Raw genomic sequence first — 10,148 nt, 5'->3', positions numbered from 1 at the left:
GTTTATTAAGAAGGTAACGATGTTAAAGATTTTTTTTATTTTTTATGTCTACAAATTGATTAAAAAATGCCAGATTTTTTTTGAATAAAAAATATTTTCGTGTGAGCTTATTTTTTACTATCGCCAATTTATTATGAAAGGAGGAAATAAGCTTGGATTTGTTGTTCAATAGACATGTAAATTATTAGCTCAAATAACCCAAATTATCGACCGCATTCTGTGGCCATGTATTGTATTGCTATCTTGTTATTTTGACTTCCCTCCTACTGTGCATGATATTAGTTAATAACTAAACTAAAGTTGAAATGTTATTTTTGTTGTTATTGAAATAAACAAAATCCCTGTACTAAATTGTTGTTTTATTTTAATTTTCCTTTCATTTTTACAGTATTTCAATTATAAATTAATAAAATATAGAATAATATTGCATCATTGAAAAGTTGCGCAACATACGTCATGTCAGAAGTATGCAATATGTTTGTTTTTGTTTGTCAGTTTAACGTCAATATGTTAGGTATTCTAAATTTATACGTGTGATACGTGTTGCAGAATGGTAAATCCCTAACTATACAGTTTTTAGGTAGATAAGTATAGTTTAATCAAAGGTCCATTTTTCAAATGGTGACTAATTTACAGCTTCGTACGAGTTTTACAGTTATTTGTAGCATCGACCAATTTTCAGTTTAAATTGATCTTATTTTATCGTTCGTTTTTGCCAATTACCACTAGATGGCAATTATTTTTTTTAATGGCTCTACCACAGGGCTCTACCCAGCATAGGAAAAGTCTTTATGAATTCAGTATGACATTATCGAACAATAATTTTGGTATAGATACAATTTTACTATAGTAGAGCCATTTTAATAGGCAACATTTGACAGTTCAACAAAATTCAACAACGTAACCTAGTAACGACGACATAGAATAACATGATTATAGTGTGTAGCTTTGTAGTTTGTAGCTTTTTTATGTCAATAAAAAGAGCTATTCCTAATAAGTTAGCATCGCTAACGACATTAACAGCTCTTGCTTTTTATTTCACGTGATCACGTCGTATCGGAGCGATTTTATGTGGATTTTATGATGACATGATTTTTCTCTAGAGTAGGTAAGGCTGAAGAGTGACAGGCTATTTATTTTTAACGCAATGTCACAGTCCATTCCTACAGGAATTTCACTTGACTTCTCGGGTGAAACCAATTTTGGAACGCATTTTATAATTCCACTAAATGGGTACCATACAAGTAAAGACTAAAAATATCGCATTCGGAATAATCCGCATTATACTTATAATAGATATATAAGTTAATTTGGTTTGTGTTCATATCTGTTAAATTATAAGGCGTTTGTCCCAATTAAGGGCACATTAACCTCGTCGTACCTTAATGTTAATTACACAATTACAATTATTGTAAAAACAAAACAATGAACATGCTTAGTCAGCACATGACAATTACTTAGATTGAAATCATCCAATATGCCAATCAATGTCTGTCAGTAATCCTTCGTAACCCCTTGACCACCGAGCGGCCCAATGAGACCACGACACAATAGATTTTCTATTGTGTCTGTGATTCCGGGGGCTGAGGGAAGTAGTGTTGCCCAAATGCAAGAACAAGACGAGACTTAGCCAGTCTTGGTCTTGGTCTTGCGCCAATACATCTGGTCTTGGTCTTGGTCTTGGTCTTGCGCTCCCAGTCTTGGTCTTGGTCTTGGTCTTGCAGCAAGAGTCTTGCAAGTCTTGCAATTACCTATTAGTCTATTACTATTTATTAAAGTTTACTAGAAAACTTAGAAAAACGTATTAGAATTGGAACATTGTGAGCTTGAATTAACATAGCCATAGTAAAGATCAAGCAGATTAATAAATAACTGAAGATTTGATAAGAAATTCGAAAAATCAACTGACCTATATGTCGTTTTCCATGGAATTAACGGTTTCTTAATAAACATTTATGATTTAAACATTTGATTTTTTTTCATTTAAGCTTACATTTGCTAAAACACGTAAAAAAAAATTAATTACCTACAATAACTTGACTGTATTTTAAAGAACAATACTTATCTGTTTAGAAAGAGATTGAACCCTCAACTTATAAGAAATTTTATAAAAGAGTTTTACGATTTATCATTTATTTGAATAAAAAAAACATATAAGTAATCAATATTATAATATATACTTACTAGAATGAATTAATATGACATCTACTACCTATCCTTACCATTTTATCCTAATCATAATACTACTTGCGTGATCAGTATAATGTATTCATTTTCATTCTAAGCACTCTGAAACTTATTTATTCTATGGAACACCTGTAGGTACTCTTAAAAAAATTCGAAATTATTTTGCATGAGTATACCTACGCCCTATGGCGGCAATCAAATAGTGTCAAATGTTATGATTTCGGCGTGGCATCCACGATTGTTTTAGATTTCAAAAGAAGCCGCCAAGTTTTTCGGAAGTACATGTATCATAACCATGTACTTCCGAAAAGCGGCAAATTTCTTTGAGAAGTAAGTATAAAACCTTTGATGTCGCATTATCAAAGTGCCGATGCGATGGTTAAAACATAACTATGCATGCACTCAGTTTGATTTTAATAGATATTTTTTTTATTCGCTATGTTTATGGTAGTAATGCGCATAGGTCCAGATTTTCATATTCTTTGATGCAGTTTTTTGCGTCTCATAGAATTCCTAAGCGTACCTACCTAGTTATACACCGAACTGTTACACCTAACTACTCAGTGAAATAGCGCTAAGTCCTAGCTGCAAGACGCAAGAGTCTTGCAGGCTAAGTCTTGTTCTTGCTCAAGTCTTGCACGGTCAGTCTTGGTCTTGGTCTTGCTAAAAATACGCGGTCTTGTTCTTGGTCTTGGTCTTGCAAAAACGCAAGACGCAAGACCAAGACTGCAAGACCAAGACTGAATTTGGGCAACACTAGAGGGAAGTTATTTTCAACGGAACTAGGTAACTAAGGTATTCATAAAATTTTAAAGTAAGTAGGTATACCTTATTATTATCTACTTAGGTAGGTTATAGGTACGGTATACCTATTAGACCGGGAGATAGTGACAGAAATTGGTCATTTGTACTAGTATGGCGATTCTTCAGAGGTCTTAGTACGCAATAATAAACAAAAATGATGGTTATTGCCTCTACAAATGACCTAATAATTTCTGTCACTATCTCCCGGTCTATATCATTTCGTTCGTATTAGGAATTATTTATTTTCAGTGATATTTTTAGTTGCAGGCATGTGTTGACAACGCTTTATGATTTACCGAAAACTTTATGAGCCCGTTTCAGTTAGATGAATAACTTTTCTTTCAGGTATAATCTCACCAATCACATAGCTAATAATGTAATAAATTATTTTCCTATTTTTTTTTCTACAATAAATCCATATTTGTGAATTAATTATAAATACTTATTTAAATGATAACGAGCAATGTTAGTTTTCCTTTTGCGAAGCGATAACTATAACATTTACTAATTTAGTAAAACAACAGAACAACAGAGCCTCCTTATTTGAATCCTATATAGGGCACATAGATGGGGTAGGTTGAAGATATATTTCGCAATTGTTTTTATATCAAACTGTTATCTATCTAGTTGTTCTAGATCTATGAGATAATTTTTAAAACAATAGTACATAGGTAAAATATTAAACTCCAAAGTTATTGAACCTAGCTCAATGGAATACTTGCTAACCATTTTTCCGATGTGTCAAGGCAGCTGTTAACAAACATACAGATACAGGCGTAAGCGGTAAAATCCTTCTTTGGCAAGAATTTACTAATTATTCGATTATAGTACGAGAGCCCGCTGCAAATTCACTTTCCATTTAGTATTTTCTAGTATTAATTTAACTTGAGTAGGTATTATACATTTAGAAATAAAAGATTTTAACGGATTTTAAACGCGATTTATTCATTATATTATTATTTTCCCGACGTTACACAAATAGCAATTTTTGACAAAGACGTTAGTCTCCCCGTGACCACTGACCACTGACCACACTCGCTGCAAACTGTGCGAAATGTCGGGAAAATAATGTCATGAATAAATCGCGTTTAACATCTGTTAAAATATTTATTTTCACTTTCCATTTATTGACAAATCTTGCTCTATTAAAAAATTAATCTAATTTTTTTGTGAAATCATCTTATGATATGGAATTTTATATGATTGAGATCATAATAAGGTAAAATATCATTTTTCAACAATTGAAGCTGTGAATATTTTTTTAATCATTCATATTTTTGTCATTTGATGATTCATTCTAGAACCATTTTTATTGAACTGTTATAGAAGAAACGTCTGAATCAGCAAATAAAATTGCATAACAATTTAATACTTAGGTACCTATTCCAAGAAAAATTCTGATATTTTTTAAAAACTCTATATACCTACCTACCTATCTCTACATTACAACCTAAAATTAAGTTCAAAATATTTTGCGTGCTTTAAAATACAAGCTCTTCTTGGAGTAGTTGGAGTACCTAAACTAGTAAGTGGGTTAATTAGTGGTCTCCTTAACTTATAAGTACCTACTTACTTACACCATAAAGCTATGTGACTTGCCGTGACGCACGCGTCTGCCGGCAACAAGGAAATGTTTCTACTGACGTGGCCTTATCAGCGAAAAAATCTTCATTACTACTACCCATTATTTCTATTACGTCATTAAAAATATCATATTTTTATTTCCTTCCGCTAATATTGCATCGTAATTTGAAAACTGACTAGTTCAGGATACATCGGCCATTTTTGCAAGTGACTACTATCAAGCTGATTTTCCGTTTGTAGCTTTATTTTGATGAGACACCGAATAATTTCGTGTACGAAACTCTCGATTGTGGTAGCTAACAGAGATAACAAGGATAAAAATTTTTGATTTGATGGTTCTCAAATATTTATTACGCAATTTGTAGGACAATATGTCTGTTGAATTATATAAACATTAACTAAGTGAAAACAAAAAAATCAGCTTGTTAGTAATCATTTATGATGACCTCGTTATCGATAGGTACACTTTGGAAAGGGGGACTCTTTGAACCAACCATAGATTTTGTAGGACAAATATTTTTTCGAATAATTTAGGTAATTAAGTATCTTGAGATTGAACCAAAAAAAAATTCAGTTAGTAATAAATATTTGAGAACCATCAAATCAAAATTTTTTATCCTTGTTATCTCTGTTAGTCTCTCACGCGTCCTACTATAAAATACAGATTTAGTTACGCGCGAATAACGTCGCGCGTAACTAAATCTGTATTTTATAGTAGGACGCGTGAGACTACCACAATCGAGACTTTGGTACACGAAATTATTGGGCGTCTCATCAAAATAAAGCTACAAACGGAAAATTAGCTTGATAGTAGTCACTTGCAAAAATGGGCGATGTATCCTGAACTAGAACACTCTGAGCTATAATTTTTAAATGAGGAAATTTCTAATTTTATTTTTATGTGTGTTTTTAAACATATTAAAAAATAAAATTTTAAAATGGGACTCGTAGGTACTTATATTTAATTTTGAACCGACTTCAAAAAATGGAGGAGGTTCTCAATTCATTCCGTATTTTTTTTTTTGGGTTAGTTAACACGAAACTTTCGACTGGGAGAATCGATTTTAATAATTATTTTTATTAAGAAAGCTTATGCCTGCCATGTCCCATTTAAATTTGGTTTAATTCTGACAATTTGAAGGCGATCTATAGTTTTTTGTAGTAAAATAACTATTTAATTTACCTTAGCAAACGAGCAACTGAGTGTTAATTACTGTGAGGTAGGGCAAGGTCAGTTGAGTGAGTAATAGGAGTTACATTATATTACAAGTTATGAAGAAAAGGTTTAAAAGTGCCTGCTAGAGGGCGGTAGGCGTGGTGAGCGGTGGGCGGCGCTTCCACGCCTCCCAGCGCCCGCGCATGCTTGTATTTCCTTGTTTACTTTCACATTACAATGTTTTTACATAAAACCCTAAGTGCCAAATAAATAGCATTACTTCCATAACCTTGTTAATATATCGTCGAATTAAATTCAAGGACTTTCTTTTCAAACAATGTGTAAAACTCAGTTGGCAGCTGTGATTACCTACCTACCTACATACAGTCGTAAACACTTTATAAAGTAAGTAAGTAGATAGTGTTAAGCCCAGGTACCTATTTAAGTTTAAAATGGTAACCTATTAAAAACTCGAATTTCTATTACCCGAATCTTAAAACCCCGAAAACGGTTGTTAGAACTTTTAAAAGACAGATGTAATGAATGACAAATTTTTAAAATTCCTTTTTTAATTGCCCAGATGAATCGATTTCCAGATGCACCAAAACCAGATTTTTAAAAAGTATTTTTTTGTTTCCCGTATTCTCATAATACAGATCTCATTATACCAGACATGGGCGTAGCTAGCCATGGGCTCAGGGTGGGGCAACAATAATAAAAAAAATTTAACTAGCAACTTTATCCGAGGTATAATCCCGTTTAATTTTTAGGGCTTCGAGCCTCTAAAAGAAAAAAAACGAAGCTCATATTGGATCACTTTGTTGTCCGTCTGTCTGTCTGTCTAAAAATATTTTTTTCTCAGGAACGCGTCGCGGTATCAAGCTGAAATTAATATTGAACACTAAAATCTACCGTCTCTTGAAGCTGTAAAAAAAATCAAACTTATATACCAACGCAATCAAAAAGATACAGCCGTTTATGTTGCAAATTTTCACATATTTTGACATTTGCAAGGGAATCAAAACCTAAACGGTTCGCACTTCGTCCTTTATCTGCGCTATAAGACGTTATTTCATTGAAAATTTCAAAATTCTGGGTACCTACACGAAGAAACCTGTTCCTTGCGATCCTTGCGGATGTCGAAAATTTTCAGCAAAGACGGCTGTATCTTTTTGATTGGGTTGACTAGTAGTTTGATTTTTTCATAATTTCAGCATGATACCTCCATGCGTTTCAGAGAAAAATGGTCTTGACAGACAGACGGACAACAAAGTGATCCTATAAGGGATCCGGTTTTTCTTTTTGTGGTTTGGAACCCTAAAAATATGGTTTGGCTACTATATTATATAGTTTATCTTTCTATAGATACATTAATGTGATGTATTAATTTCTTTTTACCATGAAATAAATAAACATGTCTATATAAATGGTAAATTAAACCATTTTAAATGGTAAACATATCCCAGTAATTAAAGCATATTTTAACCTCGCACTAAATTTCCGATGCAATTTCGTTTTTGTTTTAAAGTTTAGGGTCACTTACTGACCATAAAAACACAAATTGCTGATAGATCCAGGTGGTGCTTCGCTCGCAATCTTAAAGAAAAATTTTTGGGCGATATTTCGGAGACTATCCACTTTAGAGCCAAAGTTATTTTGCCTTTTTTATAGGAAGTAAAATTTCGCATCTTTTATACCCTGTAAAATTTTTTGTAAAACTTACCGTGTACGATTTATGGCCCATTTAATGAACCGGTTTATCGTTTTGGCTAATAACTTTTAAAATATTGGATTAATCAATAAAATGCATTTATCAATTTTTTAAGATCACTTCATTCTCTACAACTTTTGTTCAACTACTAAATACTTAAACTTTTCTAGTGCCCAAACTTTTTGAGTTTGTCGGCGGCCGGCGCTCGGCGGGTGACGCGGCCTAAAATTTTTTTTTTTACGGATGTAATGAAGACGAAAAAGAGATATCCAATGCAAGTGGATTTTTGATAAAATTTTGATTTTTTTTTATAGAAAAATTAATTTATAACACATTTTTCTAAATATCCTCCTTTCGTTTACTTTTATTTTATTCTTGCATCCGAATATAAAATAATATAAATTATAATATGTACTCAATATTATTCAGTTTTACGAAATACAATACCTAACATAAAATATTTAAAAAGTCCATTAGGTACTATTGCAGGTGAGGAAATTAACTATTAATTTTGAAGAACTACCAGTAGGTACATAATTTTTAATTAGTTTCTTGAATTTGTAGCATTATATGGTATGCAATATGCATAGGTAATCCAAAACTTTAAAATTGTAGGCATTAGAAAAAAAACTTTTTAACAAAAGTTGTAGAGAATAAAGTGATCTTAAAAAATGGATAGATGTATTTTATTGATTAATCCAATATTTTAAGAGCCAAAAACGATAAACCAATTCATTTAATGGGCGATAAATAGTAAACGGTGAGTTTTCCAAAAAGAGTTTACAGGATATAAAAGATGCAAAATTTTACTTTCTACAAAAAGCCATAATACAACCTAAGACAATAACTTTTGCCCTAAAGTGGATAGTTTCCGTTAAGATTGCGATCGTGGCTATATGGATCTGCTTAGGCGCTGGGCGTATGACAATTTGTTAATCAGTAAAATTAGAGGTAAATAATTGCACATAGGAATAGTGACTCACACAGACAAACGAAAAACAAAAGGATTACGTTTGTTTACGCATCGGGTCAATCTTGCGCAAACTTTCGAAAGTGAGTTTTCTTGCGGATATTAAGTTTTGTAGTCAGTAGTTAGATAATTTAATTTTTTAGATTTGGTTAGGTACCTTCCAGGACAGAGCCAGGGTGGGGCAAGCGCCCCACCCTGCCCCACCGTGGCTACGCCCATGATACCAGATTCTCCGAATACTTTTTTTTGTTTCCCATCGTACCATTTTCCAAATAAACTATTGCCAAATTTTCATAATCTTTTTATTTGGTTCCCATATAATCGTATAACAGATAAACTATTGCCAGATTTTCATAATATTTTTATTTAATTTCCATACAATCGTGATTATACCTTTACTATCGACTGAAAATAAACATTGTCAGTAGGTAAGTAAATTTATTGTTTTACTTGCCCATTACAGAAAGGTTTAAGTGTCAAATTCGACTCAGTAGGTTAGGTTAGGTTTGAACTGTGACCCCCCATGCACGAGCCGAGCGAGCGAAGCGAGCGTGCCGCGGCAGCGGCCGGCGAGTGCCAGAACCGACTCGCTATTGTTTTACTTGCCCATTACAGAAAGACTTAAGTGTCAAATTCGACTCAGTAGGTTAGGTTAGGTTTGAACTGTGACCCCCCAGAACCGACTCGCTATTGTTTTACTTGCCCATTACAGAAAGACTTAAGTGTCAAATTCGACTCAGTAGGTTAGGTTAGGTTTGAACTGTGACCCCCTGGAAGGATTTCGTTTCGCTGGATATCGTTTATTTGAATTTCAAAAATCTGGACATTGTTTGTCTGGATTTTAATTAACTGTATTTCAAAAATTTGTGTTTTAAAAATCTGGCTTTCGTGCATATGGATTACGGTCATCTGGATTTTGTGCATTTAGATTTCGTACGTCTGGAACTCATTCGTCTGGAATGTAAAACGTCGTACAAATGAAGAAATGGGTAAATGAAATTCGGAGTTACGATTATTTGGCAAACAAAACTTCGAAATTTTGAAATTCGGGGTTATGAAAAAATGTCCAAACGTTTTCTGGATTATGATATTCGGAATATTAAAATTCGAGATTAAGATAGGTAACCGTTTAAAATGTTACAGAAACCGATCACATCCGTATCGAAGATCTACTCGTAGAGTTCATTCCTTATTATTTTCAAACTCAAACATTTATTTATTCAATTAGACTTCTTCGAGAAGCACTTTTGAAACGTCAATACCTTCAGTCATATTTTTAATAAGTATTAACCACCGATTCGGAAAGCAGAATCCATGGAGAAGAACCGGTAGGAAACTCCATAGTTGCTCTTTTAAATCATTTCAGTATTACCTACAATTTAATTTTACAAAATATATGTAACTATATACAACAATATAATATATATACATATATTGTCATTATATGCCAAACAACTGTCCTGTGGTTTTTATCGCGACAACCCTCCATGGGTTTTTATCTTCCATATATTCCTTAATGCTGTAATAGGCTCTCTTAACTAATACGTTTTTTACATAATTTTTAAATTTAGCACTAATAGGTAAGCTCTTTAATACTATGAGGAATTCTACTTATAATGCTATAAAGGTGGCTGGTGCCCATAAATGAACTTTTAACTTTAGCTAATCGGTAGAGTGGTATTTCAATTTTATTTTATATTATTTTGCTTAATAATTACTTATTCCGAGAGGAATTA

This window comes from Colias croceus, chromosome 9, assembly GCF_905220415.1.
Source record: "Colias croceus chromosome 9, ilColCroc2.1".
Classification (NCBI taxonomy): Eukaryota; Metazoa; Arthropoda; class Insecta; order Lepidoptera; family Pieridae; genus Colias; species Colias croceus.
This window is presented reverse-complemented; position numbering follows the sequence as displayed.